Source organism: Poecile atricapillus, chromosome 7, assembly GCF_030490865.1.
Source record: "Poecile atricapillus isolate bPoeAtr1 chromosome 7, bPoeAtr1.hap1, whole genome shotgun sequence".
In the NCBI taxonomy this organism is placed as follows: domain Eukaryota; kingdom Metazoa; phylum Chordata; class Aves; order Passeriformes; family Paridae; genus Poecile; species Poecile atricapillus.
Genome location: NC_081255.1, coordinates 16,411,500 through 16,437,108, shown reverse-complemented (window position 1 = coordinate 16,437,108; position 25,609 = coordinate 16,411,500).

Genomic DNA, 25,609 nt, shown 5'->3' with positions numbered 1-25,609 from the left:
GCTCAGTGTATTGGGCCCTCCATTCCCCTCAAAAGAGAGTCACCAATGACTACTGCCTTTCTTTTTCTCTTCATGGAGGAAGTTTTGGTGCAGGGGGTAGGCTGCCCAGCCCTAGGTGACACCTCCATCTTGGAAGAACCTTCATCCATGCACACATTAACCCAGTCCTCATTTTGCTGGTTCTCAGGTTCCAAGGCTTCATACTTATTTTAATGGCACTTAGGACACTGAGGTAAGTCAGGGGGGGAATCACCCCCCCACCCCAAGAAGAATCCCATTCGCACTCCAGACAGTCCTTCCTTGGTTGGAAGGTCTTTCACTACAGGAGACCTAGGTCTGACCTCCTCCTGAAGACAGGGTCACCCATGATCCAAGTAACCCAAGTTACTCAGAGTTTTGTCTGGTCTGCTCCGGTGAACCTTCAAGAGTGGAGATGATGTAGCCTCCCTGGGATGCTGCTTCACTGCTGTTCTCCTACCCAGAAATCACACTTAAAGTAAAAATGTGTCTTTTCAATTGTTTCTCCAGTTTCAGCATGATTTTGTTTGGACTCTGTGCTTCCCAGAACTCCACATAGATTTCTATGGCTAAGCCTCACATCTACTCATAAAAGACTTGAGTCTGCTGCTGATGCAGCACTGAGATTGCATTGACCTGTCAGTGGGAGTCCATAAGAAATGAATATTTTTTTGCTGCAGGAAGTCAAAAAATAAAGCCTTAGTTTCTAGTGGAGCAGGTTCAAGCACCACTAGCTGCAGTAGGTAACAAGAACATTTGTATCATTTAAAAAAGAGGCAGTTGGTCAAGAGCATGTTGAAAGCATCACAGATTTGGAGAAATAACCTCTGCACTTGGGAGTAACTGAAGAAACAAGACAAGGAGATGTATTGCCATTCATTTCATTTAAACTCTGCTACTTTGAGAAGGTGTCACCACACAGATTACTACGTCAAATGATGACAATTCAGAGTGTTTCCAGCACATGGCTGGAAAATCTTGTCCATGAGTGCACTATTCAGACCATGTGGATGCACTACCTGTAGAATAGGTTTTTGTCAGGAAAAAGCACAGTCTCCTCCCTTCTTAGCAGTATATTTCACATTCTAAAGTGATTTCTTTGGTAAGATTGAATAAATTCTAGTTTACTAGATTTGATTTCTAAAGAAATGTAAGGAACAGGGTATAGCTAAGTGACAGAGAAGATGCCTTGGCATTTTGTGTTTATTTGCCATCAGTTACTTCCATATTAAATTGTTCCATTTACAAGCTAGCATAATTTTTTTCCTAAGTGCCTGCTGCTCCGTCTAGCTGTGGAAAATGAAGCTCAAGTTGTTTATGACCTGTACTGTACTTCATCACTAACCTTCACCAAATGTACATGTTCTGGAATGAGAATAAAGCTTCACCAGTGGTAGCACAGCATGAGGCAAAGCATAATGCATATTACTGTGGTGCACCTGTGTTGGCTTTCCTTGCTTATTTGGGATAAAAGTGCGCATTATTAGCAGGCAAATAGGTAAAGCTTAAGAGGCTAATCTTCTCTGCTTGGCATATGGGGCTCCCATTAACATTAGTGAGTAAAATGGATATATTTTGACAGGAGAGCAGAGACTTAAGGGAACAGGTGAGTGAAGAAACAAGATGACATTTTCATAGTCACTTTTCTGACCAAAACTGAACGTTTTGAGTCTCTACATGTAAAGAGTGCATAATGTGTTTTTATGACTTAGTAATTGTCAAAAACCTAGTGAGAAAACCAGGTCTACTCTTTACCTTTGAGAGAACAATGTGCCAACTTCTCCCCAGGCTGTGCTTAGGTCTGTCCTCAGTAAAACACCTCTTTGATGCCTTTCCCACATTCATAACAATTATCTTCTTGTTTCCATCTTCCCTGTGGAAAATATTAATTAAAAATTCCTTAATTTTTGTTGCTATCTAGATATCTCAGGTTATTTTGCACCTTTTGAAGGCCGTAGATGCATGAAAGAAGGTGGTGGGAGCAGGATGAAGATCACAGATTTTCCTCTGGTGATGCACAGAGGTGTTGTGGCTCTGTGATCTCCAGCAGCCCTTTGTGTCACAGCTCATGTGCAGACCAGACCTGCTGTTGGGGTGGATGCTCTGTGAGATCAGCCTCTCCCTGAAATGACAAAGGTGGTGTTTCCCCAGTGTTTACTTTAGGCAAAGACAATTCTCTGGATGTCCTTCTTCACATGTACAATGTATCTATCTTCCCAATTTCTCACAGAGTTGGATCCTGAATTTTTAACTTGACTGGATAAGGCAACTACTTAGAAGAAATGAGAGATCAGCTGAGGAGGCTTCTAAACTAGGTTTGCTGGGAAGCCTCAGGCATATTCTGGCTTTTCAGGATGCAGCAGTAGCCAAGAACATTTATTCCCATTTCCACTTGGCAAAGAAGATTTTTTTTTCCTTCTCTTTTCTTTCAGCTATGGGCTTCACTGCAATTACTTTTTTTCTGTCTTTCCAAAATCCAATTACTGAAATGCTACTTTTTTGGTTGCCCTTAACCAATACCCTGAGTGTCCATTTAAAACAGGTAGACATAGATATGATGTATAACAGCTTTTTGGTTCGGTGGCAAAACTGAATCCAGCCCAGATAAACCTGAATCAGGCAGTTTAATAAGTATTTTACGAAGTTTAGAAAAAGTTATTTATATTCTACATCCAAAGATAAAAAGCTTAAATATTTAATGATTACTTTCCCAGTATTTTTAGTAGGTATTTTTTTAAATCACAACATATTTTCATTTCTTAGTGGTAAAGCTATTTTTAGAAAAAAAAAACTCCCTTTGGAATCTCACTTTTAATATAGTAAAAACTGTTTTAACATTTAAAAAATAAAAAAAAATAAGAATCCCTTCCACCTTTTCAGCCAAAGCTCTGTCCTGTACTGAGCACAGTGCCAGGGACATTCCTCTGTGCCTCAGTGTGGGAGTGACAGCAGCCCAGCAGGGCTGGGGCTGCAGAGCCCTGCCTGGAGATGGTGGATGGTACCAGACACCGCTGTGACCAGGGCAGTGGTACAGCTGTGCTCCACAGACTGCCTCAACTGAGTTGTGATATTTTCCAGCATCACCTCAATGTGCTGCATTTGTGTCTATGAAGCTCTTGTGATTACAATCTAGTCAGGGCATAATTAAAGGAGAAGACCCAACCTTCCTGCTGCCCAGCTGTTTCATGGAACTTCTTGCTAAATTCAAAACCTGGTTATTTTTCTAGTGTTTCTGCTGGGGAGATGGCTTCCTGACACATTTGAGATCTTTTGTCACCTGGAAACATTGAGCCTATTTAGTTGACGTTTTAATTTTTGTTGGATTTATAATTGTGGTCATGTGTCAAGAGGTCAGTTTAGATAGCTTGGTAAGCTGGAAAAGCTAGCAACAAATTGAATCAAGTGAATATCCTTTCATTTCAACGTTTTTTTCTCTCCTTGTTTCAAGCCCAGAAGGAGGCCTTAAAGTTGATGAGAAGATAAATTCAATTATACTTAAAGCTAACTTTGGCTCTGAGCTCTCATACTACCTTTCCCCATCTTTGCCATCCATCCTACTGCAATCGTTTAGATTTGCCCCAATAGTAGTTTGCCTATTAGCTTTGCTAATGAATTTACTACTGCAGAAGACCACTTGCAAGGCTGTCCTAAACCTAATGAATGTAATTATTTAGCACAAAACCAGGGCAGCATCTTTTTCTCTCTTGACAAGAATAATTCTTTATTCTCTCATTAGCTATGTGCTTTGGTCTCAGTAAACTAGTTATTGACCTGCTCATTTAAGGAGCTTCACTCTAAATGCTTCTTCCCTTATTTAACTCAGACAAGTTCCTCTAATTTCCCCTCACCATGCAATGCTAGCCCGTAAAATGTAACCATTGTTCATTTGTTGTGAAGAGAGCTGGAAGACAGGAAGCTATTCTTAGATGGATGCTCAGCCTCCTGAGCCCTGCTTGCTTGTCCCTGGTTATAATGGATACAAAACTGTATGGGGCTTAGTAGACATCATGTAAACTCTATAGGAAATCTGAGCCAATGAATCATGGAGACAGACCCCCACTGAGCATTGTGTGTCTGAATAGACTGCAAATAGATAGAAAAGCAGCTTAAGCAAGTGGCTTTCATATGACAAGAATGCATAAATTAGAAATGAATTGGGAGTATCTGTTGTTTTAAAGCAGTTGGATTTTTACTTTCTTTATCATTTTCCTCTTATAAGAAACCACTAATTACTCAGACTACACCAAAGACTGATGCAGAGTTTTTGCATGTGTGTGGGTTTTGTTGCTCTTTAAGCCTTCTCTACTGGATTGTGCTGGCTCAGCCCGGCAGTGCCATCCCATGCTGCCTCCCCAGCATCTGTGCAGCTACCCCATCCCATCTAGCCGTGTCTCTTGGGGCATCATGGGAGACTCCCACCTGGAGCATGACATAGATCCCTGCAGAAATCAGGAATCCAGTGGTGTCAGGTCTGTAGAGGTGCAGCCCCAGCCCCAGCCAGGAGCACAGCACCAGCTCAACTGGGGTTATCCCTTGGCAGAGCTGGCAGCCTCTCATCTCACCCTTGCAGTACTCAGCACTGAGCAGCAGTCAGTGGCTTCTTGTTCTCCTTGGGCCACTAAGTACTTAGGATTCCCATCAGGTGGGCCCTGACCATCAGTGAATGGAAGCACATGGCATTTCCAGGCAGGTTTCTCCCAAAATCAGCTGTTGCCTGACCAATGGGGTCATCCCAGGCACACCAAGGTACAGAGCCTGTTTGGTCTGAATTCCATCTGTCCTAAGTCAAAGGGTGGGCTGTAGGTAGAGAGGCTCAGACCCAAGGGCCATGTAAGGAAAGCAAAGATGAGGAGAGTGCAAAAAGTCTGGTGGTTCTGGTACAAGCTCACCTGCCAGCTGGGGAAGGGACATGTCACTTGGAGATAGAGCCATGTGGACTATGGCTGCTCTCATGCCTCCTGCATGTGCTGAGCTGGTCTCACAGACACGGTTATGGTGCTCTCAGGTCTCAGAGAGCAGTGCCAGGTGTCTGCAGGAGGAGTGCTGCTGCTGGCACCCACTGTGGCCTCAGCAGCAGCAGAAGTCATCTTTCCTCTGGGGCAGCTGATGTGATGGTGTTCCAGGAGCTGGGGGGTTCAAGGGCTGGAAAATGGGGCTCTGTGCAGTGGCTGACTGCCATTTTGTTGCTTGCTTTTTGATTGTTTTTTGGCTTTTTTTCTGTGCCTTTTTGTTTACTTTACTATTTTCTAAAATGAAATATCCTGTCTCTAATTGTTCACAGATTGTGATAATAGGCTGCAGGCAGATGGCCCATAGTTTGTGGTCCAGCAATCATATGAGAGAGACAGCAGCCCTCAGTTGTGTTTATAAATACTGGTGCTGAAGTGTCGCTGTTTCTTGTGGCCCAGTATGGGCTGCATTCCCTCCTGCTGTAATGATCTGGGTTTCTCGCTGTGTCCCTTATGCCAGAGGCCCACACGAGGTCCCTGGCTATCTATAATCTGGGGGGCCTCTGCTGGGGCTCCAGATGGGCCCTGGGGCAGCACCACTTTGTCCAGGGAAGCAGAGGTCTGTGTCTTTGCAGGTGGGAGGAAGGTGACACCTGAGGGACCTGACTAAAACCAGAGGGGAGGAGAACAGGCAGAACAGCTGAGAGACCCAGCCTGGGGGTTTGACGCCCTACAGTGAGGGCAGGCTGGAAATGAAGGGGCTGTGCCTGTGGGCAGCCTGTCAGACTCTGAGTCCCAGGGACACATCTCCTCATCCAGCACCTTTGCTGATGGTATTCCAAAAGCCAGTGCCAGGAGTGCCCCATCTGAAAGAAAGTTCAGCTTCTTGTGAAGCAGCTGTCCCCTGTGGGCTGGGGAGCTGCTCCAGGGCAGCAGGTGGGGGCATGAACCACCCTATGTATATGTTTGGGGCATGAACCACCCTGTGTATATGTTTGGGGCATGAACCACCCTGTGTATATGTTTGGGGCATGAACCACCCTGTGTATATGCTTGGGGCATGAACCACCCTGTGTATATGTTTGGGGCATGAACCACCCTGTGTATATGTCTGGGGCATGAACCACCCTGTGTATATGCTTGGGGCATGAACCACCCTGTGTATATGTTTGGGGCATGAACCACCCTGTGTATATGTTTGGGGCTGTGGTGGGTCTGTCTTGTGACAACCACAACAAATCTATGGAAATGTGGCTTGCGCAGCATAATGTAAAAAACCATCAGATTTTGTATTAGAAGTGAATATAAATTACAACTTACACAGTGCAGAAAGTCAGTGCAAGGCATTTTACAAGGGCATGATAAGACAAGGTGTAATTGCTTTAAACTGAAAGAAGGTAGGCTTAGATCAGGTCTCAGGAGGAAATTCTTTACTGAGAGGTTGGTGAGACACTAGAACAGGTTGCCCAGGGAAGCTGTGGATGCCCCATGCACAGAAGTGTTGAAAGCCATGTTGAGCAGATCCTTGAGCAGCCTGGTCCAGTGCAAGGTTCTCTGCCCACTGCAGGGGCATTGGAACTAAATGATCTTTAAGATGCTTTCCAACCCAAGCCAGTCTATGATTCTGTGGTTTATATTTAAAAAGGGAAGATAAGGCACCGTTTTTTACCTCGAAGTTATCCTTAAAATTCTAGTATTTTTAATAATAAAGCTTTTAGTCAAGTATTTGATATGAGGCAGCTTACTTTCAAGATGTTTTTCCATTTCTCCTAGGTAGATCAAAAAAAGAAAAGCTCTATTTTAAGCCAGCATTTGTCTGTTTGAATGTAATTGTGCTGCAAAAACTTAGCAATAAACACCTTCACCTTAGGGGAAGGTTAACAGTTTCATTGCATTTTTATGTTTAAATAATGATGCTTTAATGCATCTTTTTCCTGACTGTAATTCCAGCTGTCTTTATAAGAGTAACTTGTCAGTGTATGAGTTCTCAGATAAAAATTCGACAAATAATGAAAAAGTCAGTGGAGAGCAGGACAAGGTGGCATGACTAAAAAGTATTGTTCAGAACAGTCTTAAGCCCGAGATTTAGAAGGCTGTATATCCTAATTCTGTTCAAAACTGCTTAATCAGAGGTTCTATGGGGCCTATTGGTGTGTGTGTGATTGCAGGAGCAGGTCTCAGTTCCCACGGAGCTGCCCAGCCTTGTGTGGCTCTGCAAAAGATGGGAGATGTGCAAATGTGAAAATGGTGTGAGAGGTACTAACTGGTTCCTGATGCCCTGCAGTACCTGAAAATACTCTTCTTTGGGTCTTCTTGGGGGACATTGCAGGGAGTTCTCATTTTTTCTTGACTTCCTGCATCCCGAAAGGCAGAATTAATTTTGAATGGCTGCATTTTTCTATTGGCCCCAAGTGTCACTTGTAATGGCAGTAGCTGGCAGGAATGTAAAATGTATAGAACACAAACCCTTCTCAGTCCTCAGCAGAGAGAGTATAGTCCTGTGGCATCACATTTTTCCAATTGGTCAGTACATTTCTACATTTCTGGTAGCTGTTCTTTGCAAATCCTCATTAGTTATTTCATGTGAAATATCAGTAAGTAATAAACCCAGCATGATTGCAGTCACTTAATTCTACAAAGCTCTATTTCTTAACAGTCACTGTTTTTCCATGAAAAATTGTTTGGCACTGAAATATTAGACTGTAAATTGCAAGAGGAAGATTAATATATCTTCTATCTTGTCAAGTTTTCTCATTATATCACTAGCACTGAGACCTAAAGCTTAGTTTGTTTTTTGAGGTTTCATATAACTCACAGAAGCTTTGATTTGATGCACACAATTGTATTGTCCCTCTTCTACTTCCCGACTGGTCTTCAATGCAGGTTTGGTTAGATTTATTTAACTGCATTTTACCAGAATTACCTTTAATATAGTTACAACACTTCCACAATTAAATAATTGCTAAAATACGAAGTAGGGCAAAACATGATGAGCGCATGTAAGGAAACAGTGCTGAGTTATGAGTTCTGCCTGAGAAGACAGCAATGCATAAAGGGATTCCCCAAGATTTATATTTGAAAACGTGAACACAAAAGATGAAGGGTTTAGCATCATTTTTACTTTTAGAGGGAATGTCCTTTTGAGGGTTAAGGTGCAAGCTGTTTCTTCATCTCTAGCAGTGGGCTTTGCCTCCCACCCACTAAGAGAAGAAAGTGCCCTGCGACACTGTGTGGACCTTTGGTGAAGTTACCTTTTTTAGTTGCTCTTCAGGAAGCCTTTTCTTGTTCCAGCTTGTGAGACTCTCAGGTAGTCTTGTCAGAGCTGTTATTTCCAGCCTCATTGTCCACTTGTGGTATGTTACCTGAGTGCAGTAACTTACCACAGGTCCCCCTCCCTGTGCAGTGGGGAACAGAGGAACACGTGCCCCCCATCACAGAGACCTTACTGTTTAGCAGAAAGTGGAAAGGGAGACAAAAAGCCCTGTCATAACAAAGGCTCGTGATGTGTGGGATAACCTTGAGTCCATGATTTATTTTCTTCTCTGCAAATACATATTTGTAGCTAAAACTATCCTTTCAAGCTTCTCTCATGAGACTGATAATTTCTTGGCATTCCAAGAGAAGGGGGTCACTGGTGTTCAGAGGAGCAGCTGAAGTAGCAGCATTATACAAAGCATAAACACTTTCAGAGTCAGTAAATGAAAGCGATGTACTTTGCTCCAATACTCATCAAACAGAAAGAAGAATCTGTCTCAGCATGCTGTAGGATGATCATTAATTTTTAATAGTGTTAATGTTTATTAGTGACAGATGATTGACTTTAAGTGCCTTATGAATAATAAATAAATGATGTGGATTTTGGGCATCTGCCTTAGATTTGTATGCAAAGCCAGTGGGACTAACCTTCACAGTTTGAGAGGAGTGTAGCTTCAATTCCTCAATGTATGCTGCAACACCGACTGTAAGACTTCTTGGGCTTTATCTCTGATAAACCTGGAAGGCCTTTCTGTCCCCTTTCTTAGGGCACCGTGACTGCTTGGGGGCTTCAGGGTGGGAGGGGAGCTCACTGCAGCTCTTTTGGCTAGGGCAGAACTGCTGGAAGGTGCATTATTCACTCTGAGGCTCTGCTGGATTTCATAACACTTAAACACCTGTGTCCATCAAACAGAACGCACAAAATCGCAGCTAGAGCTGCTCTTGACTTTGTAATTTCATTGACTGACAGTTTAATATCTATTTATTTTCACATCTGACTCTGGTATAGACAGGCTGGCATCCTGAATGTCAGGATATTATGCTGACAACTGTGTTTTTTCATTACTATAGGAAAAAAAAAGGATTCTTCATAAGTAAAGAGGTTCTTTTCAGGCTCAGCAACTGTAATAAAGACCAAATTATACTTCATATAAATTTGGTAGTAACAAGTGATAGGTTATGTGTACATATTTATATAGGAACAAGGGCACACAGTTTTCAACTTTCTGGTAATCTGTCTCTTCCATCCTGTGAAATGCCATGTAATCATATTGTTTAAATAGCTGGAACAACTGCCTTTACCACAGGCTCTCATAAGCAGCATGATCTTTGCTTAAATTAGATATTTAAAATTTCTCTCTTATTTTGATCCAGTTTTGCTTGCTTTCTAAACAGAAACAAGTGGCTTATCCCATCTAAATTCTACATGTTTGAAATTATTTAAGAGTATGTTTTGAGAAAGGAGAAATACGTGTGTTCTGGTGCTGATGTTGTGATGTCTGTGCTGATGTTTAGAGAAAAAAGGGTAAACCTGCTTTCATATTGGGCACTGGCCAAATGGCTGATGACTCTGTAATAATGTTCTCCAGATGTTAGGCAGTTAAACCAGACCAAAATGCTGTTGCTAACTTATTGTTATTCAGCATTTAGTATATAAACAGAAAATTTGTATTTAATTCCACTTTAGTTCAATGGATTGTGATTAATATTGTAATTACCCCAATTCAGAGAACTTTTTAGACCAGACTCTTCTGGGTTTTCTCAGAGCATAGCACACCATACATCAGCCCTAATTATATGGTGTATCTGACTGGGATCTGCCCTGTAATCACATGCCCTAGTGTTCCCTGAACTACTGGGTGTTGTGTCAGCAAGGAGGAGATACAACTGCACTCTGTAAAACATTTCAAGACACTGAAATTAAATTGCATCTTATCTGGGAAAAAAAAAAAAAAAAGAATTGCTCTCAATACTCACAGCTGTTAGCTGGTCATCAGGTGACAGGAAATCATCTGAACTTGTCTGATTTCTCAGGACTCATAGTGTTAAATACTTCCATTAACGAAACACCTTGCTTATGATTTTTAAAGATTTTTTATTCTGCCTAAGTGCCTTATCTCTGCACTTTCAGGGTGTTTCAGGTGTAGTCAGAGCATCACAGTGTTGCACACATGTAGCCAGGGTACGTGGCACTCTGCTGACAGGATATAGTGCATCCCAGGCTCTTTTGGGTGTGCAGATACTCCCACAGTAGTGCCTCGTACTCCACCACATCTGGCCTCCCTTGCCCAGCCCCGGCTTGGTCCAAGACCTGTCTTCAGCCTGGCCTGTTGTTCTTGAGCACAGGTAGAAATCTAGGCTGGGCTGGCTTTAAGGGTGGAAATCCAGGCTACTCCTGTTGCTGGAGAGACATCAGTGCCCACCAGTGGGTTCCTGCATTTCACTTCCATAAATCATAGCACAGCTTGCACACTTGGAGAGCCTTTGGTGTCACACATCCCTTCAGGAACCTGCTGGAGGTGACAGCACACCTTGCTTTTCTCCACTGTGCACCTGGGACTGGTCATCTCACTGCTCTTAGACACTTGGGTGCTTTGCTGCTGCCACACTGCACAAATACAGATACACAGAGACCCACCTTGGTGGTCAAAGGTAAAGAGAACATAGCGTTTGTACCTTTGGAGTATATAACCATCAGGGTCAGATTTTGCATGACAAAAGCAAAACCGATTTCTGTGCAGCCAATCAAAGGGGCAATATTTTAAGCCCTGGTAAGGGCTTTGTGCTCTGCTTCCATTTACAGCAATGTCAAGAGTATACCAAGGACAAATGGGAATCATGCATGATCATAATGTTCCTATTTATATACACATAAAATAGAACAGGCTTTTAAAAGCTAATACAATTTTCTATTATAATGATAACCTTAATAACAATATGGTTTCACCGCAAAGATATAAACAAATATAATAGAAATTGAGATAATGCTATAAAATGGATGCATTATTTTTGGAATTTGAAGGACACCTGCCAGAAAACATTTACCAACTTGTAACAAACAGCAAATTAAATACAAACTTACCTACTGCTGTTGCCTGGTTATAGCATATTTACTGTGCAGTTTTCTTATCACTCTGGATTTCAAGATAATTAGTTGTTGTTTTTTAGTCCATAATATCTGACCTAGAATTTACCAGGACTCACTAAACAAATATTGAAATAAGAAAAGAGATAATAACTCTTTTTTAATTCATTGGAAGATGCGAAACTGATAAATAATGTGTGTTTCCACAGTGGAACACTACATGAGCTAGATATGCTATGATTGTCTCAAGCATTTTATTGAAGTCTTCTGTTCAGATTTTGCATGTACTTTGCTGCTAGCTCAGTTGAAATGAACCACAGTATCAAAGTAAAAATTAAGTTTGTCTCCTTTAATTGCCAGTGTTAAAAATATTGTGAATGAAGAGGTCACTAAAACTCATCCTATGAACATCGTATCCATGTATCTAGAATGTGTTTTTAGAAAATATTACAGATTTTATTTATAAAATTGGTCTTTTTCCCCCTTATAATTTGTCCCTTCTATCTTTGCTTCTTTTGGTGAAATCACAGAATACTAAAATTCTCATAAGACATTGGTTTTCGGTAAGAAAATGCAGAATTTAAAAAAATCAAGGATGGCTTATGTCTTTGTTGTTGCTGGGTTGTCTGTTCTGTCCAGTTTAAGGGTGGCAGAACTTCCTCTTATGGCTGACAGGAGCAAGAAGGAATGATAAATGTTTGTTTCTTTCTTTTGCAAGCATGGCTTATGGTTCCAAATACATTTGGAGATGAGCTTGGAGTATGTGGCAGGGGAGGGAGGACCTGGAGGCCAGAAATGTCTCACCAGTGTAGGAAAATTGGGAGCATGGCTCTGCAAAGAGCTGGAAGGGGAGGAGTGCTGAGCTGCTGTGTCTGCTGGGGATCTGGGGCAGCAAGTGGGGTGTCAGGGCACAAGGCTGGGGCAGCAGCCAGGGCTCCCGCACACCAAGGCACAGTGATGCCCTGAGCAGTGGCCTGCCTGTGCCACTGGGATATGGTTGCAACATAGGCAGAATCAATACATCTACCTTTCCTTGAGTCCCACTGCCTTTCTCTCCCAATAAAGTGTGGGTTATTTTCTGGTGCTCCCAGTTGTCTTGATTTCACAAATTATCAGGGCAACATACCATAGATGTTTTCATTATTACAGAGAACACAGTTAGGTATGTAAAATGTCAGTCTGAATGCTTCCTTTGCCTGTGTGATGAAGGTTTAAATCTTGAGCAGGGCATGTGATTTCAACCTGCTTTGAGCATAATAAGGAAGTAAGTACTCAGCTATTGGGAAAGGTCCTAATATCATTGCAGATAGCCTGAATGTCCAGGCAACATCTGCCTATTATTTGAAATGGTTTTAAAATACTTGGGGGAAAAAAAAGCAACCAAAACCTCACATTCAAATCACATGGGAAGAATACGAGTTATCATAAAAAAGTGTTATGAGATAATTCTAAATGTCAGTTTAGCATATTTTAGCCTATTGGATCTTTATATAGAGTTGAATAACATCTTTCATGAAATAAATGTCTTTTTGGTAAACTGAAAGGGACAATAATATTTAAAGGTCAGTTAACATGGAGAGTTGGCTCTAGTTATTATTATTAAAGATCCAGCTGCATTACCTTTACACAACATTACCCCACAAATCCTTATTAAAACTGCAAAAGCAAACCACATCTTTCCTTTTTTCCCCTCCCCACCCCTCCTTCCTGCCACGATCCTTGAGATCCTTGATTCTGCCTTCTCTTTATATGTAAAAATTTCTCTAGTGAATAGCACTGGATGATCCTCACCCTGCTTCTGCCACGCTGCATCCAAAAGAGTCATACATTATAGTTGCTGTCAGTGCTGCCAACCAGAAAAAACCCTCTCATTTCTACATTACATTTCAGCCTCCCACGTATGACATGAGCTACCCTGCAAACAGTTGTTTAATAGTTTTCAGCTGCTTAGGAAATGGTAGTTGATTTCAAAGGGGTTTTTATTCAAGAAGAAGTTGCAGTAGTGTGTTGTGTGACTGTTACTGTGTTTAATTGGAAGCAGGCAGGCTGTCTGTGTGCCCATCGCACTGCCCACCCAGCCGTGACCAACTGCTATTAATAGGCTGCACAATGAGATGGTTCCTTCATGCACGAGCACCCCCTCCCCAGAAAACTCTCCTGGGGGGGATTCTGTCACAGGGTGTGTGTCTCCAAGGGCTGGGGGCTTGGGGGGCTGTGCTGCAGGCTGGCAGCAGGGGGTGGGCACAGGGTTCTGTGCCCCTACATGCCATGAGGTGACTGTCCTGGGGGTATGGCTGGGGGCTTCTTCCCACAGCCCTCTGCCAGTGCTCAGGCTCTGCTTGCGTGGGTCTCCTCTGTCTCTTAGTCACTACTCACAGCAGTGAGCTGTGAGGCAAGTCTGGTGCATGAGATGGAAGAGTTTGCTCTGTGTTTATGCTTGTGTCTGCATCTGGATGCTTCTCTGGGCTGTGCTTGCAGCCCTTTTGTTGCCAAGATGGCCTTGAACAAAGAGAAAGTTAGCTGGTTTTGCTGAGGATCCCTGAGGGGAAGTTGCTGCCAGGGTTTGGTGCTGCAGTGTGTTGGCATGAGTGAGGCAGCTGGCCAGAAAATGAAACAGAAGTGGAAAAGCAATGACCAAAATAAGGAGATGGGATCATGTTTTCTTCTTTCACAGTGCTGGATGTAGAGAAACCCAAGTGATTTGGGAGCCCTTTCAGTCAAGGTGGACATAGAGCAGGGTTGGGGCGGGCTGTTACCCTGCCCCTGGGCATGCAGAGGATGAGCAGGGACAGGATGTGCCAGGCCCTGTTCCTGATGAGCAATTTAGATGCAAGCCTCATATCTTAACATATAGAGAGAGTTTAGGTAAAGACATGTGCACTGTGCTGTGTCTGATGGTGGCAGTGTGTGGGCCTGGTGGCCCTTCCCTTCAGAAATGGAGATGTGTGTGCCCAGAAACAACAAAGGACAATTGCACAATGTTCAGAGTTCAGTTCAGAGTATTTCTCTGTGCTGAACAACCCTACTAAATCCAATATGCAGTTCATGAAATGGCTTCCATGGAGAGACTGCAAAGGCTGAGTGTCAGATTTTTTATCCTAAGAAACCTCAAAAAAAAAAAGTGCCACAGTTTCTAATTTCCCAGAAGCAGAAATGTGATATTGTACAAACAGAATGGTTTGCTGCAAGCTGTGGCTTTGATGAGACAAACCCATGTGTTACCTAATGTCTTGCTACTGCTCACTTGAACATGAGGATTTGAATGATAGTGCACCCATGACCAGGGTTCCAGGGACAGCTGTTGGTCAAGGCAGATCACCACTTTGCCTGTAAAATGTTTGTAAAATGTCCAGAATCAGGACAGATCCTTGGATACAAGTTAGTTACCCAAATTGCCTGATGGTGGCATCAGGAAAATCACCTGCTTGGAAAAGGACCCATAGACCTAGAGTGACTGCTTTCATGCAACGTTGTCCAGGAGCTGATTGTGGCTTTTGGAGCGGGAGGAGGACTTGAGAGCTTCTGGGCATCTCCTCTGCTCCAGTGGGTGCCTTGCTTCCCCAGGAACTGCCTTCACATCAGAGAGTAGTCTGAAAGGTTTGATCTCCTGGACATACCAGCTTTTGAGGATCAGATGAGCATAGACAAAGCTCAGCCACAGACAGGCCACTGTCTGGGCCACACAGGTCGTTCAGTGCTCGAGTTGCTAATACCTGTGCTGTGCCATCTCCAGCTCTGCTCCTCTCAGCACTGCACAGCAGCCAGCTCTAGCCCGAGCATGTGCTGCTGTTAAGGCAGCCAGGCTAGCCACAGGCATGCAGGTAACAACAGCACAGGCTGGGCAGGGGGAGGGCAGCTGTGTTGGGAAGTTATTTGTCCTTGGTTACTTTTTGCAACCCATTGTGCTTGAGAATGTAGAGATCCAGAACTAGCACTAGTGGGACACTGCAGAAATATCCCCTTTCCATTGCCATGGGAAGCTCCAGAGTGCCAAACTTTGTGATGCTATTCTAGTAAACAGTAAAAACATAGGGAAGCGTTTGGCCTTCTGTTTTTCAGTGTTCTGGGCTCCTTCATAACCTCTACATTCACAGTTACACCCTTGTAAGAAAATGTGCCTTCCTGTTCGTGTTTTGTTTTCAGAGCATCCTAACTTCCTTTCTTTCCTTGCTTCATTTCTGTATGAAAATCCAAACCCACACAATCACTTAGTCCTCCCTGCTTCTGGTGTGCTTGGTTCCCTCTAATTGAAAAGCTTTAAAAGGCTATTTTCCCATCTTAGTATCCTCTCCCCTCTTGTGCTGGTCCACTGATGACCTCACTAGTCTAAATACAGGCTGACATTCCCCAGGTGCAGGAGAGCAGGACCACACTGCAGCTGTGGGGGTGACAGAAGTGTTGCCTTTCCTTTTTGCAGCTATGTTGGCTTCCATAGTAGAATCTGCCTCGTTTTCTCCAAGGCTGCTGCAGGCTGTGCAGGTTTGGTGCTGCAGAGCTGGGTGCCTTCAGAAGTGCTCCTGGCCCGCCTTAGTGCCCTCACTCACTCAGGGCCTGTGGCAAGGGGAGGTTTGGAGCTGGCAATAAGAGATGGACAGGGTGGGAAAGATGGAGGTGGGACATGTCTGCCTGCTGGGGAGCAAGGCTGACCACTGCACAGCTCCCACAGGAGGAGGTTTGTGGTGGGGAAGGAGGTGGGGATACCACTTCTGGGTCTTGGAGGGCTTTTCTTCCTGAGGAAACACGGAAAGCTGAAAGATGCTCCACCCGTCCTTTACCCCTCCAATAAACATTCTGTCCTGTGCCCTCTAGATGTGAGAAAAAAAATGTGATTAAAAAGGTAAAATGCTTTTATTTGTGCAATATTAGCTTTGTGTAATATGTATTCAAAAGCAGATACTCATTTAAAGGTTATATTTAATATAGCTCTGCTCCAGTTTTTCTTTTTTATTATTTTCTTATACATCTTTTCACTTTCTAAGGCAATGCTCCAGTGACTACTGCAATATAATAGCTGCTTTCTCTCTCAGTACACAATTTGACAGCATTTATTCTTTCCTTCAGTGAACATAATTACTTCACATATGGAACCTGTGATAGCCTACAGGCATCTGAGAGAAACCAGAATCATACAATCTGTCCCCTTTGTGAGCTTAATTTACATTCACAAGTGTCATTTTAATAGTGCTGGCAACATGTAGGATAAAAATTACAGGTCAGCTGCAGCATGTCACAGGGAACTGTGCTTAAGTCAATAACATGGTATTATTACATTCTGGATAATTTTACAAGGTAGATCTCACAGAAGGAATTTGACCCCTATTTCTTTCGTTTTCTGCCTTTTGGTTTCCTTCATAAGGTAATTCACTTAGAAATGGATGTTGCAAAACTGCAAACATGTTGACAAAGAGGTTAGACTGTAGTAGGCATTTCCAAATCTGAAAGCAACACCTTTCCCTTGCTGTAACTTGTAACAGTGCTTAGAATTACCATGCTCTGGCATATTTAAAAATTTGCACCGTTAATTCTTGAAATTTGTTTCCCTGATCCATGTAATCAAAATACTAGAGGGGCATAGCCTTCTGCCTTCTCATTTCATACAGCTGACAGAAGTTTGAGCTTTCTGCAACTGATTATTTTTTAGCCAGCAAAAGCAGTCTCAGGCTAGGCATTTTACAGACATTTTGTACAAGAAAAATGGTGAGTGTCACAGAGACATGCTGCATGCAGACCTATGTGCGATTCATGATTTAATTTATACATTTATAAGACCTAAAAATAGTAGCTCATTTTTTATACGGGCATCTGGAATATAGATAAAGGTGCAATAAATAATCTAGTAAACATCAGGTGATTTCTTTTAGTGAAAACTTGTTTTGGGGTAGAGTACTCAATTCAAATATAAAATCAGTCTTAGTTACCATTACCGATTATTTTCTGTTTTTACAAACCCCATAATTTACTGCATTTTAAGCTTTCAAAGTTTGTTTAGGGCTCGTACATTTTTCCCATAGTACTATGACATTCAAAAAGTCCATGTATACACAGACAAGGCAAATCCACCCCCCGGTGCTCCCCCTGCACACATACCCACACACATCCATTCCCTGAACCACGCAGCCATTTACTCCTCCTGAAATCTGCATCCTGCTCTTGCTGTAAGCATTTTTACTCATTCGAGAAACTCAAGGGGGAAAACATCTTTTATCTAATGATTCGTTTTCATATCACTGACAGTGTTGGAGTTTGAGTTTTTTGACTAAGCCCATGCACCAGCCCCACTCTCTTGCCTCTGCGCCCCTGCCCCAAAAGTGCTTTTTTTTCCTGTGAGGCGGCTAGATAGAGTATACTTGAATCCACAGTAAAAAGCATGATAAGTATGATAAACTAACAGCAAGGAACTGGATGCATAAATACCTAGATATAGTGAAGATGCCCACTACTTGCAGACTTGTAACGTAGCTGAGGATGAAGCAAAAATGCGTATAAAGCCCCCAAACAACTGAGATTAAATTCAGGAAAACTACAACTTGAGTACATCACACATTTTTTAGAGTGAAGGTAGTTAGGCACTGGAAAGGACTCCTTCTGAGACAGGTGGAATTCCTATCAAAACTTTGTGTTTTTCTAAAGGATGTGTCCCACTCAGCTGGTGGTCTGATGTGGGAAGTCAGTTTTTTTTCATTGTCCATGTTTAAGTCCACCCAGGCCTTAAATCTCCTAAAACACACAGCCAATCCCTGAAGTCTAATGTCAGCCTTTACTTGGGAAATATGTATTTGGGGCACTGGGAAATGTTTTTGTGTATGGAAAGTGTCTATTAGTCATGTTCTTCAGAGTCTGGCCCAGGAAAGTGTTTGCATTTCACTCTTTACACTCAGATTGGGAGGCTCTGGTTCTGTTTCAAACTCTGAGTTGCTGCAAGGGTGTAGGCTGGGAGACAAGAGCCACAAAGGGTAAGCTGGAGGTGTTCATTCCACCTCTGGAGCTCTCCCACACACCCATCTTAGCATAAAAAGTTCTGTCACTGAAACACATGACAACATATGTGCAAATATTAATATTAATATTTTTTGTGCCTGATGACCTGTTGATCAAACTCTTTTACCAGTGGAATAATTGAAACATGACAAGTTTTGTTCTTTGTGAGATCTTGTATGAGCTAGAGTTCAGTTGCAGAAAAGTCTCATTTATTTCACTGGTGATGTGCTGGAGTGTCTTGTCTGCCTCTCCTCAGCTTCTGTCTTCTCCCTTCACTGATATTAAGTTTACTATTTGCTTGATTAATGGTTGCCATATCTGGTTTTTCTGTTTTAGAGAAGGAAAAATAAAAGAAGAAAAAAATTGTTTAAAGGGGAGACTTTGCAGACAGAAGCAACCTGGGTGCAAGGCCCTGCCTATGAACGGGGATTACTTCTGCTTCCTAAAAGATAAGGGTCACAATCAAGTATTTGGCCTGATATCCTCTTTTCACAATTGTAGAATGTATTTGTGCTGATAACTTTTGTGAGAAGAGGCTGAACATGCAGTAGATGAATTCTGTTCTTGGGCCTAGACCTTGGGCTTTTCTCTTTGTCAGTTTGTGGTACTGGGCTCTAGAAGTCCTTTTTCTGTCACCTCAAGTGGATGTTTATTGGTGAGAAAACTTATCTTAAGAGCTGTTAAGGTTTCATCAACATAGTTTGGAAAAAGGTTTTGTGTTTCATCACCAATGCTTTTGAACTAAAGTTAAGTCTTTGTGGGTTGTTTTCAGGGAAGTTGCCAGGCAACTGGAAGGTTATAGTTTGTAGTCAAACCCAGTGGCTTGTGGACACAATCAGTTGGTTTTGCTTTGCAAAGTAAAATAAGAAATTACTATGGTGAGATTGCCCAAAATGGAGTTTTTCCCATATTAGGGAGCAGGTCTGTGCTTGGCTGGGATGATGGTGCTTGGTTGTGCTGCCGGGGCTCCCCCTGTGTGCTGCGGGCAGTGCCCCAGTTCAGCCCCTCTGCCCCGGTGTGCAGCAGCAGGACAATGATGGTCCAGCAGGAGCCTGGATTAGTGCAGACAGTCCTTCATATTATATTTTCCAAGTGCTGGGTAAAGGAGCAAATCTACAGATTGCATGTGTGCTGTTTTAATTTACCACTTAGAGGATGAAGCAGAACAGAGTCTGTGGTTAATACGAATTCTAAAAAGATAATGAGATGTTTTTCCTCCCAGGCTGGCATACAATCTTATTTTCTTTACTCCTCCTCCTCCAAAAAAAAAAAACCCTACCAAGCTCTTGTCTCCTATTTGTTCATAAATACAGTATCAAACACCTCCTCTGTGCCTCTGATGTATGCTCAAAGCCGTGTGCCACTGTGTTGATTCATCTGGAGGATGCCCGGCGTGTGAGTGGCTTGGCACAGTATGGTACAGGAGAGGAATCTGATAGTGAGAAAGGCAGAGGCAACAGCATAATTATGAAGGATTTCTTCCCCTCATACTGCTTCTTGTTATTTATTCTTCTCTCCATATTTCCCCTGGTTATTTCTCTTCCTGAAATGAAAATAACCTGGCAAGAAAACAATGTTTCCACTCCCATCATTTTTAGGCAAGGAACACCAGGCATGTTTTTTTTAGCGTTGCTAACTGACGGATGATTATTCACCAATATTTTTTGTTGAAGCAAGCAGGCTTGTTAACTGTGGTGACATTTTTAGTGATGCTATGATATCCCAGTGTCATTGTTGCTTGATTTATCAGTGTCTAAAGGATTATTTTGTTGAGAAACTTACCATGGATCTTGTGTTTAAGGCTGACTTTATACGCGTATGACTCCAAGTGTGTGAATTTGTATGAAAATAAGGAACAGAACTGTTAAGATGCTTCTTCTGTTTTGGGCTTTTGGCTCTGTGTCATAAAATACAAACTGGAGCCTTGAAATTCCATGCTTTAAAATGGCATACTTAAACTGAGAAATACTGTAATTGAGATCAGCTCACCCACAGCCATCCTACAGTTTGCATCTATTTACTCCCCATCTTCTCCAAATTCCTGACTCACCTTCTCTTACTCCTATATTTCTACAGGACTGTTACTTGCAACCTCTGCCCCCTCCAGCTACAGACACAGGCTATCCTTGCCCTCCCCAACCTGCTCAGCACCACCTGCTAACCAGGCACACCTGGATGCACTGCTGAGCCTCTGGCTTCTGCACATGGGTCTTTGAAGGCTTACAGCCAGTGTGGCTGGAGGAATGGGATGGCAGTCACTCTGGGGAGTCTGTGGGGTCACTCTGACTAGGAAGGGGTGAGGATAAGTAGGGATCCCATTCCCTTGAAGAGAGAACACTTGGTGAGAAATCCCTTGGAGCAAAAGCATTGTTGAAGAGCTGGGGATGAGAAGCCCAGGAGCATTTCTCTGCTCCAAACATTTCTTGCACAGGAATGCAAGGGTGCAAGTCTGTGAGCACAGCTTGGTGCAGCCCTGGCAGCTGGAGTCTGAAGCAGTAGGGAGGATAATGTGAACGCCGGGTATCTGCTTGGAGATGCAGCAGCCACAGATGGTTTGAAAAAACAGAAATTCAAAGTTGAAAAGATGCGACCTTGATGTTTTTAAACTCAGTGACAGCGAATGTGCTTAGATTTCCTGGGAAAAAGAAGCTATTGGAAATTCTGTGTAAATATATGAAAGTCAAAGGAGGTAAAACTTTTTCCTAATTAGGATGATTAAAAAGAAAAGCAGTCTGCAAGTTGAATGTCAGACACAGAGCTCCTTTGCTATAGCAGGAGCAGATTTATTCATGGAGTGATGTGTCCTGTTCCTTTTATGTCCTCTGGCATCCTGTTTGCTCTGCCTGGGAGAAACCTCTGCACTCCAGGCTGTGTAGTCCAGCTTGGATTGTACAACATCACTGGTCAAGACTGACATTTCTTCTTCTTCCTTCCCCTCTTCCTCCCTCCTAATTTTAAACTGACAAAAACACATGGTTCTCTCAGTCTAACTGTGGCTCAGCTCACCCATTATCTCCAGTTCCCCCAAAACTTTCTGGGAATTTCAGGTGCTTTCCAGCTTTGCGAAGCAGGTCCACAGGGTTTGCTGCATTAAATCCAGACCACAATGTTAAAGTTACATAGATAGAAGGCACAAATATGCCAATTCAGGATAAGCTTGGAAAATCAGATCAGCTGTCAAAAAATTGTTTTGTCCTGAAGAGAGGTGGCAGAAAGGGAAGGCAGAGCACATTTTAGGGCCACTTGGGAGCCCTTTATATGGGTTCTGGCCATTTAGCCTTCAATAAAACATGAATGCTTACCATAGCAACCACATCAGCCCCCTTTGAGAGAGCCACTGCTTGAATAAACATGGGGGTTCACTGAAGAAAGCCTGACAAACACATGAAGACCTTTTACAGCGCTGTACAAGAAAACAATCTCACTTGAAGGAGCAGACATGTTTTCCCAGGAAACATGTAAGAGGTAATGCAGTATGCTGCTAGCTTTCCCTGCCTCTGCCACGTGCCTGCTCCTGGCAATTGCTGTTATTTGGGTGGTGCAGGGGGGGACGGTAATGGCAAGGGGTGGGCAGCCCCCACGGCCCTGCTACCTGCACGGCTGGGAGGGCTCGCTGCCCAAAATATTTTGGTTCCTTGCCCATTAAAGCTTCTTCCTAAGTCCACACATGCACATTGAGTCACTATTTTTCTGAAATCTTATGCCTGGTAGGTACTTTCCTGAAGTGTACCCTTTTGCTTTAATCCCTGCTTAATCTTACAGAAAGGTGCAAACAATTTTGTAACACCTCTGCCTTGGAAAGTCTCAGGGATGTTCAAAAAACTTTTCTATGGCTTTTTATTCATGTGCCCCAAGAGCAGACTGGGATCTCTCCCCAGTCTGCAGGTTTTGATCTAGTATTAACTAGATCAGCCTTCTGGAAAGAGGATGCTTTGATTTGTAAAACTGGAGAGAAAATGTTTATCTGGGCAGTATTAGATTAGTCACAGATTAATTACAACTGTCAAGTATTATTCATCTGTAATAAGAGTGAATTCTTCACTCAAGATTCATAGCAAAATAACATTATTTTTCAAATAGAAGTAATTTAAATGGAAGTAAGACCTTCTAATACCACCATCTGTACAAGTAAATTACTTTCAGAGTAATTAAATATGCATATCTGGGCTGTGTACTGTACTGATGAACCAAGTTTTATGGAAGCAATATGCTTAAAAATCCCTTAGGTATTAAAGATGAAGAACCCATGGCATTTTGCATTCATATAACCATGAATAAGAAAAAATATTTTTTCTGCTGCATAATTTTGGGGAATATTTTTTTATTAACTTTTCCAGGTTAATTAATACTTTTGCCAAATAGCAAATACGATCATCATATTTATTAGTCTGACATTTCACAGGGACTTAAAGCTCTATAAGAAGTTTCAGCATTGTGTGTGTCTGAATTTATGATTGTGACACAGTCACTCATCTTCTGCAGATTCCCAGGAAGCAGAGCAGTGCAGTGAAACCGAAATCATTATGTTGACTGAATTCATTACTGCCGGACTTGTCCCTCCATGAAATAGCACTGCTCAGCCAATTGGGATTCATGGTCACAACCTTTCATGGGATCATCAGGGTTTATAGTCCATAACAAATACAAATACAGACAGGAACAATAACAGTCTGATGCACCTGATCTATTACCCCTCCTTGTGAGACTGTCGCGAGTACCAGAGTAGCGACTGGCCACGTGTTTTCCGCTGTGCAGATGAATGGCACAGTGGTATAGGAAGCAGAGGCTGTGCCTCAGAACACAGCCTGAGAGCATGGTCATCAGTGACTAAAACCCATCTTTGTGCTAGCAACACAATGTTCATGACTGGTGTGTAGGTGTAGGGGGGCTTTGGACATTTGCTGGAAGCATCTGAACACTGCAGAAATTCTTGGTTAAAGAAATACCTGAAGTCAGTTCTGTGGAGCACTTCAGAAATCCGAAATCCCAGCTCAACCATTTCAAAGCAGCAAATAGAGCTGTCTACATGCTACCAAAATACAAGAGCAAAGTCAAGCATAGATACACCTGTTTGCAAGTCAGCCACTGCATGCTGCATGTGATATGTATTTTCTGTCAATATAACATTGCTTATGAAACATGCAGAGGTTCCCTGACATCAAGAGATTTAGTCTACCTGCAGCACTTTCAGTTATCTCCTTAGATTAATTGCAGGAGTCTGACAACGAATGGAGGACAATAGACCAATTCTTCCTGCAACCCAAACATGAAAGAAGAAATGATAGCCTGAAACACAGAAAAGAAATGATGAAAGCTTCATTTCTCTACTCAGCCCCATGCTAACACATGTGAACCAGTATGTTGTGTCAACCCTTTGGGCCCTGCTGATGTGTGTTTTAGATTATACTTGGTGATAGATGGAGGCGGAGTTTATGTAGCCAAGAGGAGAACCATTAGAAATGTTCTAATCTGGTAGGTATTGAAGTATTGGACATGAGTTCCCACCTAGTGTAAGGCAGTAGTTTGGTGACAGGTTCAGCTGCATCCAGTCTAATCATGCACATATACAATGCTGGAGGTAGCCTACATGGGTTTTCTTAAATTCCCTTTGTGTTTCTTGTCACCTTTGTCTCCTTTCTATCCCTGAACCTCAGTTCATGCCCAGTCTGCAAGCCTCAGCTTCTGCAACATACTCTGCTTTCAGCACTTCATTTCCTGTGGCTACCACTGGAAGACAGCATTTTTTTAGCAGATTTTCTGTGAGGGTTGAGGTTCTAAGGGAACAAAAGTGGGAATTTAGGTGTGAATGTGCTGGGTGAATCCTTGACAAAGGGGCTTTTGGCTCTGTGGGATGGTTCCTATCATGGTGGCATATGAAAGACTTTCACAGTACTCCTGAGAAGACCTGATTATCACGTCAAGGTTTGACCTGTAATAGACAATATATACATAATGCTTATTGCTTTTGGGCAGCAAATTGCTTTTGGGAATTTAGGAATTATAGAAAAAACACAAAAGAAACTCTACATAGTTAAAAAGAAACAATTGAAATGTGACTCAGTTCAGCTTCTGAATGTGGCCACTTTGCCATGTCTAAGTCCATGTTTATGCTAAAATATTCTTAGACTACCATTATTAGCATAATGTAACACATTTCCCAATAAATTGTAAGTGGATCTTCCATGTGTTTGAAAATGACAAGGTAGGACAAGGATATTAAAATAATCTTTTCTTCCTGTGTAACTGTGTCTTGTGTACAGTATGTCTCCAATTCTCACAGAGGCTGCAGTGTTATTTTCCATACCCTTTCCCCCCCATTTAGCTTCTAGTTACTTAGACAAAATTGAGAGAACTTTTTTACTTGCTGTGCTTTTAAAGCTTTAAAAGCTTTTGCTGAAAAGGTACCTATTTTCTTATCACTTTTTTTTTCTTTCTCTAGAAAAGGGCTTAATTTGAAGTTCTTTTTTGGCAGCTGTATTTCATTGTGATACATTATGTCAGGGCACATCAGTCACATGAAGATTTATGGAAAAAAACATACCCTTTTTAGATGTCCCTCTCTGCAGTCCTCTTCAAAACAGTGTTTTTTCAAGAAACTCAACAGAAATTATCAACAGTGTTACGATTCTCGAAACATCGCCGGTGTAATGGCTTAGTCTTACTCAATTACATAAATGTTACTTAAAGAAAGAATATAGAATTGACTTCATAATTCTAAAAAAAAATTGACCATTTTAACCTATTAGTGATGTTTACTTTTTAGCATTGAGCAAGGGCTTCTCTTCTTTGTAACCAAGACAATCCTGTGCTGTTCCTTATTTTACCATTAAATGAGATACATTCTGAATTCAGATGAAAATGAGGTACCTTGATGAAAGTGGGCTTCAGGTGTCGCACACTAAGCATTGTACATTTCTCTTTGCTCTGATCCTCCAGCACACATAAGATTTCACCTCTTCACCTTTGAACAAGATTGCACTAACTTTGATCTTTTCAATTTTGTTCAACTCCAGGGAAGGAGCAGCTACTTGAAACATGTTACCATTTAGACTTTCAGAGGTTCTTAAAAAAAAAAAAGAAAAAAAATGGAGGGGAAAGAAAAAAAACTTGAAAGCACGAACTAAAAGCTGTAGATTTTTAGATTTTTATCTTGAGCCTCAGCTTTTGTAGCTAGTGCGTAATGGTTTAATATCAAAAACTGTCTCCACATAGAACAAAACAAAACACAGAATTTTAAAGCACACAGAATTATTAAATAGAAATTTCATTTTAGGTAAGCACTTTTCTGCAATAGTGATGTGGGTATCCTTTCCTAGGTCAAAGC